This window comes from Lissotriton vulgaris, chromosome 5, assembly GCF_964263255.1.
Source record: "Lissotriton vulgaris chromosome 5, aLisVul1.2, whole genome shotgun sequence".
Lineage (NCBI taxonomy): Eukaryota > Metazoa > Chordata > Amphibia > Caudata > Salamandridae > Lissotriton > Lissotriton vulgaris.
This window is the reverse complement of record NC_141693.1, coordinates 694,300,210-694,318,910: the sequence shown is the minus strand read 5'-3', so window position 1 is coordinate 694,318,910 and position 18,701 is coordinate 694,300,210.

The window sequence follows — 18,701 nt, the reverse complement described above, 5'->3', positions numbered from 1 at the left end:
CTACTGAAACCTCACTGTTTTACAAAATACAAATCCTCTATCTTGCAAATGTTGATAGCAAGCATTACCAAAAAGCAAGACACAAACCAACAGCAAAGAAACTCAGGGCCCTATTTATGAAGGCCTTGCGCCACCGGTGCGTCACTTTTTCCCATGTTAAAAGTGACACACCGGCGGCACAAGGCAATCATAAATAAGGCCCAAATGTAAATACCATTGATTTGCCCCTAAAATCGTTTTTTGAATAACATTTTAGAAACACAGCGCAGGTCCTATGTACAAGCATTCAATTTCACTACTGAAACCTCACGGTTTCACAAAATACAAATCCTCTATCTTGCAAATCTTGATAGCAAGCGTATTTCGTATTCAAAAACTTTATTCGAAACATAAAATGAATCATAAAAGTATTGAACATACATACATGTAATTCATCTTTCCTTTAAAAACTAAATTAAAACAAAAGCTTACACAAGAATTTAGAAAAAGACCTAAAAAATGACAATAGTAATAACAAGGACATTTACATTCTCAAATTTGGTAAAATTTCTATACAGATGGTGCTACCCATAAATCTTCCTAATCTTTAGTGAGATTCTGATGAAGTTTAACATTGCACAACAGATTTCCACAGAAGTTAATGATAACAAAAATTCATAGCCTTCCCTATAGGTACAAGGTTGCCTGCCCTTCAAAATTGGTTTAATAAACCGGAGTCTTGGCTCTTTATACAATGAACAAAAAAGAACCAAATGTAAGGTACTTTGTCTGTCCCTATTATTACATGGACAAGGGGGCAGTCTCTCACCCCAACCCCCTTGTTTAGGAAAGGCAAATTGATAGTGTAGGGTCTCCAGTCTAAACCTTGTTAAAAGGAATCGCCATTGCACATTATGGGTAAATATTAAATAGTACTGGGGTTGGGGTTTGCAGATACGAATAGTATCAATATCAATTATGTTGTCCCTGCAAAGCTGGTTCACAGACATCAAATACTTTGCCTTTATGTCCATTTTGTAATTTCCCTCGATTTTCCCGGGGCTATAAAAATAAGAACCAAGATCGATTTTGTTCAACATGTTACAAACATAGGACAACCAGGGTATCTGCTTTGAGTTATCTAAAGCCATGCAGTCAGTAATAATTTCTTTGGTTAATTGCAGGTCTTCAGACTGCCAGATTTTGCCCCATAACAGTAAAGGTGACAAGCAGATTGTATCAGAGACACTAACCATACCAAGTTCCTTATGACAGAAAATATTTGAGGTACTTTTTGGGACTGACAAGACTCTTTTTATAAAGTTGTTTTCCACCACCTGTATTGCGGCAGGCATTTCAGTCCCCCACACCCCTGCCCCGTAGGTAGCTACGGATAGGCATTTTGAAGTGTAAAGAGTTCTAAGATGCGTTATGTGTTTCTGCCCCAGTTTGCTACAGAAGCGGAAAATGCCCTCTATCGCCCTTGTCATACTCTGGGCTCGAACCTTTATTACCGGTGACCATCTTAGTTTACTATCAAACAGATTACCAAGATAGTTGAAATTATCCACTTTCCCAATTGTGCGGTTGTTTACCACGAACTTCCTAACAGACGACCCCTTGGGGCCACAGGACATTATAAAGGATTTTCCAAAGTTTACCTTTAGATCTAGATCAAGCATGAATTTATTAAATGCGTCTAAACACACTTGCATGCCGTTTCCTGTTAATGTCATTAGGACAGTATCGTCCGCATATGAAAGCATAGGGACGCTTTTACCATTAATTTTTGGGAAATCACAGCCCTGATTTAGTAGGTACTGTTCTAGTCCATTTGTATAAACTAAGAAGAGGAAAGGCGCCAAGATGCATCCTTGACGCACTCCTTCAGTAGAAGGAATTGGTTTCGTTATTTCCCCCCCAGTGCCAAACCTGATGGACACATTGGTTGCTTCATGTAACCTGCGAAGCAGGGACACTAGAGGTTCTTCAAAGCCCATGTCACTCATCATCCTCCACAACTTGTTCCTGCATACAGTATCGAAAGCGCTTGTCAAGTCCATGAAGGCCAGATGAATGGGAGATTTTTTGGCCTTCACGTACTTTCCCATGATCAGTGCCAAATTAAGGCACTGCTCATTTGTCCCCTTTCCGTGTCTGAATCCATATTGAGAGTCAACTATCAATCCAACAGAATCTGCCCAACTTTCCAATCTCGCCAGAATTACTCTACCTAGGATTTTACATGCGGCGTCTATTAAAGAAATCGGGCGATAACAACAAGGATCGGATCTGTTGCCTTTCTTAAAGATTGGCACTACCGTTGCCTCTTTCCATGTGCCAGGGATACAGCCAACCACTACAGCATTAAAAACATTCAGTAGAATTGGTGCCCACAAACTAACATTGGATTTAAAAAGATCCAGAGGGACAGCATCTGGGCCTGGAGCTTTTAATGGTGCTCCTTTCCCTAGGGCCTCCTCAATCTCAGTCAATGTAAATGAAGAGCTGAGGGTCAGGGCCGAGGGAGATGAAGACACCACATCCCCTGTCCCCTCATTGTCTAACATTATTGAATACGAATTAGGATTAAAAATCTTACTAAAATGTTGGACCCATTGTTCAGCGGTGACCTGGATGGCTATAGCTTCATTATTATTGCTCTTAAAAAGGGGACGATTAATTACCTCCCAAAATAGCCTATTATCTTTCAATTCTGCTGCCTTTTCGAGATCATCCCAGGCCATGGTTTTCAAATCCTGTTTTCTTTTTGTAATAGCGTCTCTATACGCCTTCCTACTGGTCCTGACAAGCTCTTTATTTCTAGGCTTTTCACACAATGCTAATTTCAGTGATCGGTGTGTGGCAGAACACACAGAATCAAACCATCTAAAGGCCTTTTGGCCTCCCTTTCTTGTAGGCTTTTTTAGGCACTGTCCTATATAGGAGCACAACTTCTCAAAGCTTTCAATGACATTTTGTGAGTCGGAACCTGCTAAACATAATTCTATTTCATTTTTACAGTTTACAACAATATCCTCTTCCAGCTTATGCACATTTATCTTCCCCCATTTCAGGGTTACACCCTGATTTTTGTTGTACTCAATGGGTTGTTCCCTTTTCCTTGGTGGTTCTTGTGTTGGAACCCATATAGATAATATTAAAGGGTTGTGATCACTAGTGGGATTTGCCACCACCTCCAACTTTTCCACATACTTAAGAAAGGTACTTGATACCAGAACAAAATCAATTGTACTCATTTCCCCCCTCAAGCCCTGGAAACTTGGTATATACGGGGTATCTGGGGGGGACCAGGGGTCTACCACACATAGATCATTGATTACGATGATATTATTCAAGGCATCCCCCTGCGGAGTATGCCTGAAGTGGTTTAGGGGCTGGGCATTCAAATCCTCCAAACCGCATACATTTGAACCCCCATGACTGCAAAGTGTACAATTGAAATCTCCAACCCATATGATCGGCGAGGAAGGGTGCCTACAGCGAATTTTACCTAGAGCATACTCCAAGTCTTCAATTACCGAAGTGTCATATACATTGAAGATATTGTAGTACCAATTAATTAGTAACACTGCTTCGGGGAATAGGTGTTCCAATAACAATATTTGGTACCAATTTGTCTCTACCAGTGTCGAGGTGCGAAGGTTCTGTAGTGTTGTTGACAATGCTATCAATATACCACCTTTTGCCCTCCCCGATGTAGATGGCGCAGCCGAGACAGCAAATGATTGAAAGCCCTCGATATCGCAGGTAGTCCTAGACCATGTCTCTTGAAGACACAAGATTCCATGGGTTTCCACAAAATCTAACCATATCTCATCATCTAATTTGTTCACTATTCCAGAGATATTCCAGGATAATAGAGATATTAGTGCTGATGATGATGATGATGAGGACCCTTGTAATCCGTGACTGTTTCCCAAAGCATCTGTTACGACAGTGGTATTAGGGTTGAGCCGTGGTGACATATTCTGTTCGTGGCCATTATCTAAGGTGACCATTGGCATAGCAACGGAGCCCATCTGTAGGTGTCCAGCACTCATGTTATTACCCTCACATGTTACTTTCACTGGCTCAACATCATTAGTGCGTATACCTTGATCTTCTTTCATTCCCCCACCTGGTATTGTAGATATTGTCCCTTTAATCCTAAGTGGTGGTCAATCTACCTCATCCAGGTTCATGAAAGGGTCAAAGCGATTCCTCAATGGGATGTTATTGTTATGATTGTTATTATTTGGAAACCAGCCAGGGTATTCTGGGCCCCTAAACCTAGATCGTCGTGGGTTGTAAGGAACTTGTGTAAAATCACCCAAGATTGGCGGCCCCATAAAGGGAACTGTCTCTTGCCAAGGAGTATAATGGTGGAACGGGTCTTGATTCATATTTAGATTGTGTGTCCAACCCGTTTGGTATCCACCCTTTGTACGCTGTCCTTGATGAAAAAGATTTTGCTCAGGGTTAGACTGACAAAGTTTGGGATAAAAGTATTCAAGACCAATACACTGGATATCCCCCATCCTCCCAAACCTGGCCTTACTACAGATGATATCCTTAACCCAATTGTCTCTAAAGTTTATCAGAATGCAATCACCCTCCAGGTCTTTTTTGCTTGGTCCAACCCAGGGAACCCTACGAACACTGAGGATTTTTGTGACTGTGTCCTCGCTTAGTGGCCTATTTGTATTTAGCCAAAATTTTGTTTTATTTAGGAGGTCCTCATTTTTCTCATATTTATTCTCTCGGATGGGTTGAACACCTGTCAGGATGGCCATGTAAGGCGCTGACTCTGGGGGTATATTTATGTAGATCTCCCTACCCTGTAATGGGGTTTTACTGGGTGCCTGAGGTTTGCTTGACGGTGTTTCTTTCACTTCCGTATTAATTTGGGCCGGTGCAGATGTACTAACTGGTGTAGTTACCACCAGAGGATTATTTGACTTTTGGCCCACTGTATTCCCCTGTTTGGTTTTTATTAATGGTGTTGGTACTAAGGAGGGGGTAGTGCTGGAAGTGGTACCGCTAGATAGAGGTTGCGATATCAAGTTAGGCTTAAAGCCCTTTTTCCCTGAACTGGTGTTATCACTAGTCTTACCAACAGTAGTGGGGGGTTGTTTTTTACTTCCTACCAGACTTTCCAATAAAGTGGTGTTCTTAGATGTTAAGAACTCCAATTGATCTAATTTTGAATTTATTATTTGAGTTTTCTCCATCAAGGGGTTCACTAAGTTTTTTATAAGTTTCTCAACACTAACCATTAAATTTTTGTCTTCCTTACCGGAGTGTTTCCCAGAATGTGAAAACTTTTTATCAATATTGGAAAGTTGGGATCCTATCTGCAATAATCTGTCCTCAAAGGGGTTTAAAAGCTTTTTAAGAGTTTCCCATACTACGGTCAGAAATTCAACGTCTCCCCCATTTATAACACATAGTGGTACTTCATTATTCTCCTTCACTATTGTCAATCTATCCCTATCTTGAATTATCTCTAGCGAATCCACGACTGCCTCTACTGTGAGGTCAGCAGGTTGAGTATTAATTGCTGGAGACGGGGATGGCAACTTGGTAGATAGTTGTGACTTTGCAACCTTTACTTTTTTCCTAGCGTATGATGTTTGATTAGCACGTTTCCTTTTGGTGTATGTCCCCTGCTGTTTATTTTTAGGAACTCCCCCAACTTGATTTACAGAAATTGATTTTAAGCCCAATACTGGCACATCTCTATTACACTCATTTATTTCCTCCGTTACCTCCATTACCCCAAATTTAGATGTTTGTAAAGGGTCATCGGATAATAATGAGGGTGATGGTAAAGTTTCTTTTGAGGTGTGTGTGATAGGCGCGGTTGGATGATGGATGTCTACAGTTGTTTCAATCAATTTTAAAGGTTTGGCAATAGAACGGTCAGGGGTTTTGGCAAAGGCGAAAGCACCTAGGGAGGATTTTTTTGCCGCAGCTATCTCCTGTGACAGCCTCCTTGCAGCGTCCAGTTCGGATGAAACTCGACGCTGCATTTTGGCGATCTCGTTGTCTATTGCAGAGTGTGTTTTAGTAATGAAGTCATCTAGGGTTCCGTTTTTTAATTTGGATTTGGCCGCCCTTTCCTTATACTCACGGGATGACATAGTTCCTTGTGATTGCAGAGAAGAGACCGTTTATGGGGGCTTAGAGGGCTGGCCCAGTCCAGTCCTCTCAGACCTCGAACGGCCTCAAACGGTCCCGCCCTTGTCCCGGGCTTCTCCCGGCGCCCTCCCGCGCGCTCCCGCGGTGCGGGGGCGATACTGTGCTTTTATGTCTGTAAGACTGGTGGATAAGGGGGTGGAGCCGGCAGGGAGAGCAGCCCAGGTGGTGACGGGCGCGCGGGGACTCCTGGTCCTCGGAGTCTCCCGCTAACAGCTCGCAGCCCTGCCGGTCAGCAACAACGCCCAAATCCCCTGGAAGGTGAGGGTAGCAGTGGCAAGGCTGTCGGCCGCGCAGCGGGACCCGCGAAGCGGGTCCGGCAAGTCGCAGCGGCAAACAGTGGCAACGAGGAGACGATCCCACCAGCAACACAAGGTGAGGTTATTGCCTTAGCGTTCTTCGAAAAGGAATCCACTTGTCCGTGGTTGAGCCGCCGATTTTCAAGGCAGGATGGGGGTGGAGCCGGCAGGGAGAGCAGCCCAGGTGGTGACGGGCGCGCGGGGACTCCTGGTCCTCGGAGTCTCCCGCTAACAGCTCGCAGCCCTGCCGGTCAGCAACAACGCCCAAATCCCCTGGAAGGTGAGGGTAGCAGTGGCAAGGCTGTCGGCCGCGCAGCGGGACCCGCGAAGCGGGTCCGGCAAGTCGCAGCGGCAAACAGTGGCAACGAGGAGACGATCCCACCAGCAACACAAGGTGAGGTTATTGCCTTAGCGTTCTTCGAAAAGGAATCCACTTGTCCGTGGTTAAGCCGCCGATTTTCAAGGCAGGATGGGGGTGGAGCCGGCAGGGAGAGCAGCCCAGGTGGTGACGGGCGCGCGGGGACTCCTGGTCCTCGGAGTCTCCCGCTAACAGCTCGCAGCCCTGCCGGTCAGCAACAACGCCCAAATCCCCTGGAAGGTGAGGGTAGCAGTGGCAAGGCTGTCGGCCGCGCAGCGGGACCCGCGAAGCGGGTCCGGCAAGTCGCAGCGGCAAACAGTGGCAACGAGGAGACGATCCCACCAGCAACACAAGGTGAGGTTATTGCCTTAGCGTTCTTCGAAAAGGAATTGATAGCAAGCATTATTAAAAAGCAAGACACAAACCAACAGCAAAGAAACTCAGGGCCTTATTTATGAAGGCCTTGCGCCACCGGTGCGTCACTTTTTTCCCATGTTAAAAGTGACGTACCGGCGGCACAAGGCAATCATAAATAAGGCCCGAATGTAAATACCATTGATTTGCCCCTAAAATCGTTTTTTGAATAACATTTTAGAAACACAGCGCAGGTCCTATGTACAAGCATTCAATTTCACTACTGAAACCTCACTGTTTCACAAAATACAAATCCTCTATCTTGCAAATCTTGATAGCAAGCATTATCAAAAAGCAAGACACTAACCAACAGCAAAGAAACTCAGGGCCTTATTTATGAAGGCCTTGCACCACCGGTGCATCACTGTTTTCCCATGTTAAAAGTGATGCACCGGCGGCACAAAGCAATCATAAATAAGGCCCAAATGTAAATACCATTGATTTGCCCCCAAAATCGTTTTTTGAATAACATTTTAGAAACACAGCGCAGGTCCTATGTACAAGCATTCAATTTCACTACTGAAACCTCACTATTTCACAAAATACAAATCCTCTATCTTGCAAATGTTGATAGCAAGCATTATCAAAAAGCAATACACAAACCAACAGTTAAGAAACTCAGGGCCTTATTTATGAAGGCCTTGCGCCACCGGTGCGTCATTTTTTCCCATGTTAAAAGTGACGCACCGGCGACACAAGGCAATCATAAATAAGGCCCAAATGTAAATACTATTGATTTGCCCCTAAAATCGTTTTTTGAATAACATTTTAGAAACACAGCGCAGGTCCTATGTACAAGCATTCAATTTCACTACTGAAACCTCACTGTTTCACAAAATACAAATCCTCTATCTTGCAAATGTTGATAGCAAGCATTATTAAAAAGCAAGACACAAACCAACAGCAAAGAAACTCAGGGCCTTATTTATGAAGGCCTTGCGCCACCGGTGCGAGGGGGGGTCGGTGGCATGTGCAAGACATCCCCCCCGTGGCCTGCAGGGCGCCAGAAGAGCATGGGAGGACCAGTAAATTCCGGGCTGACCATTCCATGACTTTTCCGGCTGATGGCGGCTAGTCGGGCCCCGCCCTGCACGTGTCGAGGCCTCATCTTCCGGATGGGCGTAACCGTGGACCTGTTGCACTTCGGGAGTTTCCGGAATGGGGGTAGGTATCTGCTGATTTGTATCTATTTCATGTTACCGGTATTGTTCTTGGCGGGCGGTGAGACAAACATGCTTTGAGCAGTGGGGGGGTGGCGGAGCCTAGCTACCTCGTGGCTGCCGTAACGTCAAGCTTGGCTTCTCTCACCACTTTCATGTTTCTTATTTCTAGCGAAATCAAAAACTCATCAGTGGCCTACTGATTTTGTTCGATTTCTTTCCCTTCCTTTTCATGTAAATACCATTGATTTGCCCCCAAAATCGTTTTTTGAATAACATTTTAGAAACACAGCGCAGGTCCTATGTACAAGCATTCAATTTCACTACTGAAACCTCACTATTTCACAAAATACAAATCCTCTATCTTGCAAATGTTGATAGCAAGCATTATCAAAAAGCAAGACACAAACCAACAGCAAAGAAACTCAGGGCCTTATTTATGAAGGCCTTGCGCCACCGGTGCGTCATTTTTTCCCATGTTAAAAGTGACGCACCGGCGACACAAGGCAATCATAAATAAGGCCCAAATGTAAATACTATTGATTTGCCCCTAAAATCGTTTTTTGAAATAACATTTTAGAAACACAGCGCAGGTCCTATGTACAAGCATTCAATTTCAATACTGAAACTTCACTATTTCACAAAAAACAATTCCTCTATCTTGCATATGTTAATATCAAGCATTTCCAAAAAACATGCCACAAACCAACAAGAAAGAATCTCAATCTGCTTCCAAATCTGAGGTAATGCAAGTGACATCATTGTAAAAGGTTCAAATATATTTATTTAATGAGGCAAACACTATTAATTTCTTCTCAAAAATATAAAAGCCATCCATTTACCCAAACTCGTTTTTAAATAACATTTTAAAAACACAGCACAGGTCCTATGTACAAGCATTCAATTTCACTACTGAAACTTCACTATTTCACAAAAGACAATTCCTCTATCTTGCATATTTTAATATCAAGCATTTCCCAAAAACATGCCACAAACCAACAAGAAAGAATATCAATCTGCTTCCTAATTTGAGGTAACGCAGGTGACATAATTCTAAAAGGTTCAAATATATTTCTTTACAGAGGCAGACACTATTAATTGCTTCTCAAAAATATAAAAGCCATTCTTTTACCCCAAAATCGTTTTTTAAATACGTTTTTACAAACACAGCACAAGTCCTATGTACAAGCATTCAATTCCACTACTGAAACTTCACTATCTGCTTCCAAATCTTCTCCATAGAGCAAACAAGTCTCTATCTAAATTAAATGAATCATTACTTACCTTTACAAATGCTTTGGGAAATTGAGAACAGTGTCAGACACACACACCAGTTTTTCTTTAGCAGAGCAAAAAGTATGCACTCAATACACTGAAACCAAGACTGGCACAGAAAACCTCTAATTCTACACACATATGCCTCATTTCAACCAATCAAAACTTCCCTCACTATTTTCAAACCAACACCCTTCCCCCTCTCAGACCTCTCTACCTGTTACCATAGCAACTCCCTCCTAACTGAACTCTCAGGTTCAAAAGTTTATTCTACAATGTTGCAAATTAAGTCAGCAAGGGTGTTTGACCTCTCAATACACCAGCTTATCCAGGGCATTATTGCTTTAATTGACTTTTTCTTAACCATTCAAATTGCTTCTTTCACACAACACAACCATGCACCCTAACTTTCAGTTTTCAACTATCTGAATCCACCAATCATTGCTTGTGATTCAAGAGCAGGGAAACTCCACAATTATTTTTTTGTAAACTCCTACTGTTCCAACTGCCATTTCATTCCCACACTTCATCTGACTGCACCAGAACCTTCTCTCATCATGTATTCTGTGTGGATTATTGGACATAGCTACATCCACTGGGCTCAAAGGTATGCAGCTAGCAGAAATTTTCACAACCTTGATTTATCAAATGTGGAAATCAAGTGGATTGGCCAGAGAGGATTGAGATGTCACCAATTGATACCATTGGTGAAAACCTTTTTGCATCTGCTAAACCCTGACCTCTTAATAGTGCACTGTGGTGGAAATGACTTGGGCACTTTGACTGGGATTGGTCTGGAAACGCTTTTAAAGGACACCTTTGATCAATTGATGACACTTTTCCCACAAACTGCCTTGGTATATTCCAATATATGCCAAAGACAGAAATGGAACTGGTCCAACCAATTTTGTCCACAATTTGAGAAAGCACGGAAGCATGTGAATAAATCTGTTTCTGCTTACAAGAGAGACTATGGAATGGTTCAATATACAACAATAACTTGCATTACAACATGAAAGACATCTACAGAGAAGATGGTGTGCACTTCTCAGATGAGGGGAATAGAATATTCCTCCTGAATTTAAGACTGTGCATTGGAACCTACTTGCAGGTACCTAAATCAGCCACAGAACCCAAAAGCTCTTTTCAGAGCTACCCTACCTCTGATCACTCAAAATGATTATCTTTCTCTAACTTTTTTCACTATTTTCCACCAAAGTATGCTCCCCGGCGCTCTCCCTGGTGCGCGTACCCGGGCGCTCCCCCGTGAAATTATTAGTTTTTTTTTGGGCATATATGCCCCTCCTAAACTCCCCTCAGAAAACCTAGAGGGTCAGGGGGTGTCTACTGTGCCCCTTTTTACCCATTCCCAACGTTGTTTGTCCTCTATCTTGTGTCTCAATTCGACCGAAACACAAAATGGCGGACTCCCGTAGCGCTCCCGGTACGCGTACCGGGGCGCGCACCGGTAAGCGCTCCCAAAAAAAATTTGGGAAACGAAATTACATAAAAACCACTGGACAGACTTTTACCAAATATAGCATAAACCCTACTACATACCAGTCCCTACCATTATCCCACATTTGATGGTATTCCATTGAGCCATTTGGGCTGTAGCCCTGTCTAAATATCCTGAGGTAAATTACATGACAAAAACACATATGAAGTGTTACAATTTACAACCAATTAAAATGTTTTTTTTATTTCCTACTTTTTTTTCCTGACATTTGATTGGTTATGTACATGAATATAAATGAAAAATGAGAGGTAAACACGGCCATTTTGACTACAACTACCTGAGATACATCTTTAAAAGATTTTCTCATTTATCTTCATCACCTTTCTATAAGGTAAGTTATAAATTTGTGAAGGGGCACTTTAAGTTCATTTGTAAAAACGTTTTCTGACAGTTATTTACTGTCCCTCTGTTATAATTACAGATTGAGATAGGCTTCTCTGTTATAGTTATAGATTGAATTAGGCTTCTCTGGTATAATTATGAAATATAATAGGCTTCTTCACATACACTTTTTTATATTTCTACTTCCTACCTCATACCATACACTGCCCAAAGATAACTTCACTGTTAAAAATTCACAAGTACCTGTCTGAACTTAAACCCAACAGTGCCCTATCGCTACTGATATATTTATTTTTTATGCAATTTACAGAAAGAAAATGGAAGGAGAACAAAATAAAATTAATATGTAATTTCAAATTGAACTGGAGAACAATACTAAGGAAGAGGTTGATGAATTCGACTTTTTGGATCAGTCTCTGGACCAAGACTTACTTAATTGTGTGGAAGCAATTGAATCATGAAATCCAAATGAGGATATACCTGACGAAATAATGTTGCAAATTCTTTTAGATTTTGAAAAATCGCAGCAATACATTGTTATTCTTTTTTATATGGAAATTAAGAAATAGTACCAAAATAGATATAATATAAAGTGAGACTTATAGTATACTGTACAACTTTTTTATGTTACATAGTAATTTTGCAAATAGTTACTTCCTTTCTCCCATGAATTCCATATACCACAATAACTTCTGTAACAACATGCAAAATATCTACAAAGGAGACGGTGTACATTAAATTTTAGACTCTGCATTGGTACCTACATGTTGGTACTTAAATAAATTAAAAAAAAATAAAAAAACAACAAAAAGAACAATTTTATTAATAAACCTACATTTTTTGAAAAGTCTGTCATTCTTTTTTCCCCATAGTACGCTCCCTGGTGCGCTCCCCGGTGCGCGTACCGGACGCTCCCCCCGCAAAAATCGAATTTGTTTTTTTTTTTTTGCCCCGCGAGGCCCTTTTATGGCCCCCACATCAAACCTCGGGGGTCAGGGGGGTCTACCCTGCCCCCTTATGGTCAATTCCACCTTTGTTTTTGCCACCTCATGTGTCTCGATCCTACCGAGACACAAGATGGCGGCCGCTCCGGACTGTTTAGAATGTTTACAGACACCCGAGAGCCAATCAGCTTTCCGTGCGCAAGTCGCGTAGCGCGCCCGGTGCGCTCCCCAGTGCGCGTACCGGGGCGCGCTTATAGATATACATATTTTTTTAACCTAAATTACTCAAAATCCACTGGAGCACATATCTTGAGACATAGCAAAGGCACATCGGGCTACCAGTCCCTACAATTTTGCCAAGTTTGGTGAAAATCCATTCAGCCGGTCGGGCTAAAAGTGAGTTTGACCGCCCTATGGAAATTAACATGGAGAAAACACGTTTTGGGACCCCCCTTTTATCTTGGCCCCCGCTTGACGAATCCCCCCCACATTTTCATGGAAGGAGCGGGCCACCTACTTTGAGAAATTCACGAAGATTCGTCCACCGGCGCCAAAGTTATTCCCAATAGAATGTTGCGGATTTCCTATGGAAAGTAGATCCTAACTATAACTACCTACTGGCGACCGCCAGTAGGTAATATATATATATATATATATATATTCACAGAAAAAACCATAGGTTATAGACCATATATAGTTAGGAATTTGCATTTACAAAACCTTGAAAATTCACTGAAAAAACCATAGGTTATAGACCATATATAGTTAGGGATTTGCATTTACAAAACCTTATTTTACTCGCATAAAACCATTGAAATTCCATATATAGTTAGTTGCGCTAACTATATATCGCGCACCCGCAATCCACTGCTGATGATGTCACATATTACATCATTCATGACATGGTCAGTGACATCACTGATGACATCACTGATGACATCTCAAATGCCGTCACTGATGACATCACTGATGACATCTCAAATGACATCACTGATGACATCTCAAATGACATCACTGATGACATCTCAAATGACATCACTGATGACATCTCATTTGATATTACTGATCACATCACTGATGATATCATTCATGTGATAATACGATGAACCTCTTCAGACTCTAATATAACCTTACATACAATCAGTGTAAACAGACACTCACAGACTGTCACTCATCCATGGAGTTACTCACACACCTAGTTAGTCATGCAAAGAATCAATCACACCTCCATTTCCTCAACTATACAGTTATACAAACTTTACTTATTCAAACATATACTAACACATATTTACTCTCTTATACAATCCCTGATACAAGTTCACAATGATCCATACAGCCACTCACACATTCACTGGCTCTTATGCACAGTTATTTATATATGTCAACTCTCACATGTACTGTGTTTTACATATGTACTTACTTTGACATGTAGCACTGAGATATCCATTCACTCACCAATACACTCATGCACACAGTCAACCGCCCATACAGCTGTTTCCACATGCACTTTTGAACCCATACATCTAGTGAATCAACTGCTCACACATCTATGCACAGAGTCATACACCTCCCAGCCACCCACACACACACTCAGTCTCCCATACAAATACTTGGGCAACCAATGAATATCCCATATAGTTACTCATATAGCTACTTATCAACACATGCAGCAGTTTACAGAACAACAGACATAATAATGCACAAATTAAGACAGTTTAGTCACTAACCCATGCACTCAGTGAGACACATTTAATCACTCACTCATACAGTCAGTCATGCACCTACTAAATCCTTCATCCAGACACTTATACATCCACTCATTCTTCAATATGTAAGACATATTTACACTTTACAGAAACATACAGTCACTGGATGTTGTCATCAGTGATGTCATCAGTGATGTCACTGACCATGTCATGAATGATGTAATATGTGACATCATCAGCAGTGGATTGCGGGTGCGCGATATATAGTTAGCGCAACTAACTATATATGGAATTTCAATGGTTTTATGCGAGTAAAATAAGGTTTTGTAAATGCAAATCCCTAACTATATATGGTCTATAACCTATGGTTTTTTCAGTGAATTTTCAAGGTTTTGTAAATGCAAATTCCTAACTATATATGGTCTATAACCTATGTTTTTTTCTGTGAATTTCATTGGTTTTTTAAAAGCTAACATCTATAGCTGTAAAATGTATTCTTCTTTAAATCTTAAAATATATTTTAGATGTTTATTAATAATTTTTTTTTTAATATTTTTTTTCTTCGCTTCCAGTTCGCGAACCGGGAAGCTTTCCGTTAGCTCATCTTGATGCCGCGACCTAGTCCGCGAACCGGTAAACGTTACGTTAGCGCAACTGTGACGCGTCGCGGAAGCGCGACGTATCACGTTGTCGCGTAATGCGCATAATGACGCGCCGCGTTAGCGCTCCCGGAAGTGCTCCGGACCGCGAACCGGAAGCGATCCGGGACGCGACGCGCACCGCGTAACGTAAGCGGAACAGGTCATGTGACTTGTTTATCAAAGTTTTCATTGGTTCATTTCACTTTTGGTTTCCAAATGATGTATGACTAGGTCATGTGACCTAAAAATAACACTTTTCATTGGTTCAGAACTTTTGCTTTTCCCAAATCATGTAAACCCCTCCTTCTTTCCTCACTCTGACTTTCATCTTGGTGAGAGAAAGACCATTTTCCTGGAGTTTAGCAATGGCTTCTATACTTGCTGCAGCTGGTGCACCCCCACCACCACCTCCACCTCCTCATAAGAAGAGAGGACCACCAAGTCAATTCATCTCCAACAGAGAGGAGGAAGAGGAGGAACAAGAAGAAGAGGATAGAGATGAACCACAATTTATACAGGAGTTGCCCCGTGTTTCTAAAAGGAAAACAAGTTTCATATGGCAGTTTTTTTCCATCCCTCCAGGGGACAAGAAGGTCAATGCTAAATATGCCACCTGCCTCATCTGTAAATACAGATTGTCTAGAGGCACAGAGAAAAAATATAGTATGGGCAACTATACTATGCATCGCCATATGGCCAGGTGGCATCCCTTAAACTACAGCCGGGCAGAGTTGCGTGACCTAGAAGATAATCCCCCGACAACTCCTGTGGCCAGACCTACGTCAACTATATCTTTGACAGGAAGAGAGGCACAGGAAACTGTGCCAAACATTCAGCCAAATTTCAAACATATGAAGTTTACCTGTATATATTGTGGTGCAATGCTCTCATATGGGAACATGAGCGTAAAGTTGATCAATATGGTGTACAAAAACCATAAGTGCCCTAACGCACCCAAGCAGTAATTTTTTTTTTGCTCCTGTTGAGCCCTTTTCAATGCCTGTTTTTTTGTTGTTTCCCCTCCATAAAAAACACAAAAAAACATAAAACTGTTCTAAAAATACAAAAAAATCAAAAAATGTTCAGAAAAAAAATAAATAAATAAAACAACAAAAACAAAAAAAAAAGTTCTTTTCAGAACTACCTCCCCTTTCAAATAAAATTGCTAGAATGTTTATCACTCTGGCAAGCTCTATTTCTTTTGGTTCGCTTTCCCGTTCGCTGCCCGGTTCGCGAACTTGAAGCGAACCAAAAAAATATTTTTTTAAAAAAAAGAAGAGTTAGTATAAGGGAAGTAAACAGAGAGTAATGTTAAAAGAAAGACAGCTATAGGGAGTAAACCAGAGATACTGTTTAATAGATCTATTTATTAATTCAGGATGACGATAAGGTGTGATCTGTCCTGAGGTTTGTTTAAGGTGAGACCTACTCAGGGTTACAGATCAATTTTACACTTGTTGAAGAATACAGAGCAGATAATGCATGTGAAGGCCTACCAATGAAGTAAGTCATGTCCTCTTATTATATCATTCATGACATGGTCAGTTCCATCATCAGCAGTGCATTGCGGGTAAAAAGAGTAGAAAACATTTACCTTATAATTCTTGTTACCTTTTTAAAATATTTTTTCATACTTTCAATCTATAAAAAAGAGAGAACAAACATTTCCAAAAATATTAAAACATGTATTTAAAAATTAGAAAAGACAAAGGAAAAGGTTCAAGAACAAACAGTTTTTCAACAACTTTGACATTTACAGAAGCCTCTGCTTCTCTACGTCCCCTACACAATCCTAAACATATATATTTTAAACAAACTGTATCTTGATGTTGATGAACTGAGGCCTATTTTGGAACATGGTGCTTCTTTTGCACTGCTAATGTCTCACAATAGTGATGCAATAGCAGCGCAAAAAAGATGTAAAGCCATCATAAAATTGTGTCTAACATTTTAAATGATTGTTTCAGGATGCAAATAAGATATGTGCTTTCAAGAGCTTTCTTTGAGGTGAGGCCTATTCATTTTTTTTTTAAAAAAACAGTACCCAGAAGTACAGCACTGTAAGCATTAAAATTGACACTTACAGAAGACTCAGTTTCTCCATATCTACCTCACATTTCTAAATGTATATCATAAGTACAAAAAGCAGAACATTAATTATACATGTTAAATGGTTTATTTTTGCTGTTCTCAGAATGTATCAAATTTCACTTAAATCAGTGACTTGAAGGTATTCATCATGTAACAGCGGGGAAAAAAAAACACAATCAAAATGATTGTGTTTAAAAAACCCATTCAACATAAGAAATCTGAATTCAAAACTCCTTAAAATTAACTTACTTTCAATGACGTCGAAGGATGTCCTATGAACAGCGTCCACTGTGTTGTGCTATAAATATTGTCAGCCCGCCACTTTCTGAAAGAAAACCTCCAACGATTCGAAAAATATGTTACATACAAGAAAAGACTTCTCACATTCTACCACATGTTTCCACTTGGCCAAATCATGTTGCAGCTATTCACAAGTCTTGTAATTCTTCCAATCAAATCCCGTCATTTTCTATTTTCGCAACTTTCAAAAAGAAAACATTTAAGATAATTTTCACAATCCTGGACTACTAATATCTTACCCTTCTTTGTCACTCATGTTCTCCTTTTCCTATGACACTGATACTGCTTACTATGAAGCAGACTTACTTGCATCAGGTTTATATAGTCGGATTTTACAAAATGACATTATAATTAAAAGTTTTGGACCAATAATCTAGACAGCATTGCAGACTTACATTCCCTCAACTTCATGAACCTTTTGCAATTCTTCACAGGAAATCCCGAGATTCTTTCTTTAAAATTTTGGTTTTAAAAACACCAGGTAAGAATTTTTAAGGTCAAACGGCAATTTTTTTTTGAAAGTTACAACGGAATCATTGCAGAATGACCAGCCGTTTCGAGACTTTAAATAAGCTGTATAATGTCCTGAAGTTGTTGAAGGACCATCGTGATAGATAATTGCTACAGTTACAAAAGTCCTCCCTGATATTGACAGCTGAGAAGCCACAAATTTTTTTATTAAAGTTGACAATTTTGATCCATCAGGCCTACATCGTTGCATCATTAAAATGACATACTGTCCATATCTACGTATAAGTAATGTTGACATCATTTCAGATTTACATTGGCTACACTCCATGTTGTGATCCGCTGCATTTACTAGCTTATTAAAGGAGACTGATTTACTGTCTGGCAAAGTTAAATATATAAATCTTTCTGAGTCTACACTAGTAGTACTTGATACCCTACAATTCTCGCAGTCATGCTGCCATTGATAAGAAAGCCCAAACAGGTGATCTACATCTACACCCTCATCTTGCAATATATCAAGCATATACATTAAAAACTCCTGACAATCTTGCTGATTATTTTCAGAGAAGTCTGTTTGACCTGAACATTCATCTAACAGATAACGAACTTCAGACACACTTTCTACTTTTGTTCGATCAGTGCTACATTTCTCGAAAACAGAATTCAACAAACAGCATAAAATTTGTTCTGAATTCAACAGAATCTGTTCTTTTAAACTCTCTAGTGAAAAGAGAACATTAACCACTACATTTGCATAGCAGTTGACACCAGAACTGTTTTCAAATTGAAAACCGACAACATCTTCAACAGAACCCACTTTCTTTCTGCTAACAATTTTCGGTTCATTGACTTTTAGTCTTTTTGCAACAACCTCCCTACTATTACTGCTATTTCTACGTTTCCGGCCTACCACACGTTTCTCAAACAAAGGATATTGAGGCAAATGTGGCGCATACTCTCTTCTTAACCTATTGTATTCCTTAACACAATCTAGATCTGCA